General features: G+C 51.6%; 1 pseudogene; it reads left to right on the forward strand.

Moving 5' to 3' along the window:
* The first annotated feature begins 476 nt into the window (after positions 1-476).
* LOC136464257 (dof zinc finger protein PBF-like) lies at positions 477-2,381 on the forward strand (annotated as a pseudogene).
* Positions 2,382-3,044: the final 663 nt, after the last annotated feature.

The following is a 3,044-nucleotide window of genomic DNA, read 5'->3' on the forward strand; positions in this document are numbered from 1 at the left end:
ATACAATGGCCCTCATGTGTGCCTGCAGGCATCATTGTTTAGCAGCCGCGCCGCGTGCTTTCTTCCACGGGAAATCGGTTCCATTTCTACCTTACCGTCCGCTAGCTGGCTCTCCGTCCATCCGGCCCGCTGTATGTATGCCAGGCCCTCACACCATCCGCCAGACCATCTCGCTCCCTCCCCTCCCTTCCTCTATATACAACTAAAGGAGGCATTACCTCTCACATCTCTATTTCTCTCCCTCCTTCTCCAAGTCGGCGGAATAGCTTGTTCGTCCTGTGTACAGGACAGGATCCTCGGTCTTCCTAGTGTTCCGCGCTTCCGCAACAGGTTCGATCCATCGATCACCCTGATTTATGAGATTTGATGGATCTTTTGCTTGATTTATTTGCTTGGATCGATTTTGTGGGTGTTGCATAGGCACATGTTCATGTATTTGTGCAATATTTTCTACAGCTTACGGAATGGAAGGAACCATGGACATGACCTCCAACACCAGCAACAGCTCTGCAGCAGCATCGGCTCCCCACAACCACCAGCAGGTACCTTTCGACGACCAGCTCCTTGCTTTGATCCGCCCTTTTCTACTTGCTACTTCCCTTCCATATACAGATCGATCCATGCTTGTTAACTTTTGTTGTGTGCGCTTCTTCTTCAATCGTTGATATAAGTTTGTTTCTTGCTCTTGATATGATTGCAAGTAGTAGTAGGAGTGCATACGTGTATTATTGGTATGTATGCAAGTACTCGATCTAAAATGCACGCGTATTATCCGTGAATTGCCTACCAAGCTGTGCGTTTGGATGGCTGCCGCAGTTCGCCGTACCACGCCGCACCTTGGGCATGCGTTTGCTTCGCTGACGCAGTTGCGGCATGCCGCGGTCTCGCCACCAACCTTTAGTTCATTTCGGACGCCAAGAAGCGCCGCAACTGCGGCGGCCGATTTCAGCGCCGAACTTTTGGCACGGCCGCAGCCTCTGCGCGGCATGCGCAGGCGTCGTCCAAACGCCCCCTCCTCCAGTTTTTTTTTTCTCTCCATTCCAGTTTTGGATTTTTCAGTCTAAAACGTGCATCGTTAACAAGTTATTCAAAGAAGGTTGTCACTCGATTTTGGGGATGACGGAGAAGGTGAATAAGTCGACATTGGTGGGGATGGAAGGGATTAGGTCCCTCAGTGAACGGTTACTACTACTGAGCGTGGGACGTGATGTAGGTGAAACGCATGCGCAGACATGCACATTTTAGGGATGGGGCCTAGGCATGCATGGTGGTGTGACACTCGTGACCATAGCATATATTAGGAATTGTATTTAACTTGCTAAATCAGAAATTGGACCATAATAACTTACTAGTATATCATTATTGTCTGTTTGGCTAGCTAATAATGGCTCCCACAATTAAATGTAGTAGTATGTTGCTAATTTCTGCATGGTAATTTGTTTGGTGCAGGAGGCCGTGGTGTCACCCCCGACTGAGGCCGTGGTGCCATCCCCCAGGAACACCAAGAAGCCGCGGGCGGCGCAGCAGGCGGGCGGCAGCGTGGAGCCTAAGCCGCGGCGCTCAGCTGCCCGCGCTGCTGCTCCGATAACACCAAATTCTGCTACTACAACAACTACAACCTGAATCAGCCGCTCTACTTCTGCAAGGCATGCCGCCGCTACTGGACACAAGGTGGCAGCCTTCGCCTTGTCCCCGTCGGCGGCGGCTGCCGCAGGAACAAGCGCGCCTCCGGCTCCTCCTCGTCCTCGGCCGCCTCCGGCACCGCCGCCACCAGCGCCGAGATGGATAAGACCGTCACCACGCGGCTGATGCTGACGGCTGCCACTACCAGTACCGTGTCGATGCCCTCCCCAACGACAGGCTTGTTGTTTCCCAATGACATGCTCCCGCCATTTACGCCGACAGGCAGTAGCGGCGGCCTCGACCTCGCCATGGACGAAGACCAACAGGGTTTCCTGCCCTTCGCGCCACTGTCTTTGTCCGACGACCAGGCGCCGGAGCTGTCTCCTGGAGGGAGTGACACGGGTTTCCTGCCCTTCACGCCGCTGTCTTTGTCCGACGACCAGGCACCGGAATTGGAGCTGGCTCTTGGAGGGAGTGACACGACGCCAACTCTGCTGGACATGCTGACAGGAGGGTATTTTGATGCCGGCGGCAGCAGCAGCAGCGACGACGCTGGTCTCTCCATGAACGGTGGCAGCAATGGAATGGACATGTCGTTTCTGTTGCCTGAGAACGATGTAGCAGGTGACCTCCAGTGGCAGTCATACATCAACGACGACGGTGGTTATGCAGCAGAACCAGCCGCCGGATTGGAGCAGCAGCAGCAGGTTGCTGGTGATCCGCAGGAGGAGGATAACAACAAAGCGCGCATCGTCTGATCGATGTAAGTGCAGCAAACATCCTTCGTCAATGCAATCAAATCAAAGGTGGCCACAAGGAAGGGGAATAGGGGATGCAGCAGTTCACCATTCAGCACCAGTTCAGTTTTAGTCTTTTAGAGGATAGGATGCATATTCATGTTTGGTTTATTTGCATTGTGGTCATGATGGCAAGTCATCAGAGTTTACTTGCAGCAGTCTATCGCCGGCAGAGATTAGTTAGGTATCTATGCTTTGTTTTCATCAGTTCTGGATAATGTCTTTGTATTCCTCAGTTTCTTTGTTAACTAGTCTAAAACTTTTCATGTGTGGTACTTAGTTTGGATGGATCAATGAAGCGGGCTGTGTTAACCTGCGTTCTGGTATATCATTGGTGATAATAATTTGTTGCTGCAGATGAATGTCTTATCTTTTGGATGTTCACTTACTTTGGGCATGTTCTTCGGTGCAGCAGCTTTCGCTCATCCAGCTCTAGCAACAGTGCTGCGCTAGTGTGTTGCGGCAGCTGAGATAACCAGAACTTCAGAGCGAACAGGCCTAACTTTGAACTAGACAAACCAACGACCTGTATATAGGAGTATATCACTACACTGACAATTTTTGCAATCGCTTCATTAGGCCCCTTTCGGCTTGCTGAAACTTGGCTGAAAAACACAGTTCTGG

The sequence above is a fragment of the Miscanthus floridulus genome, chromosome 1 (assembly GCF_019320115.1).
Source record: "Miscanthus floridulus cultivar M001 chromosome 1, ASM1932011v1, whole genome shotgun sequence".
Classification (NCBI taxonomy): Eukaryota; Viridiplantae; Streptophyta; class Magnoliopsida; order Poales; family Poaceae; genus Miscanthus; species Miscanthus floridulus.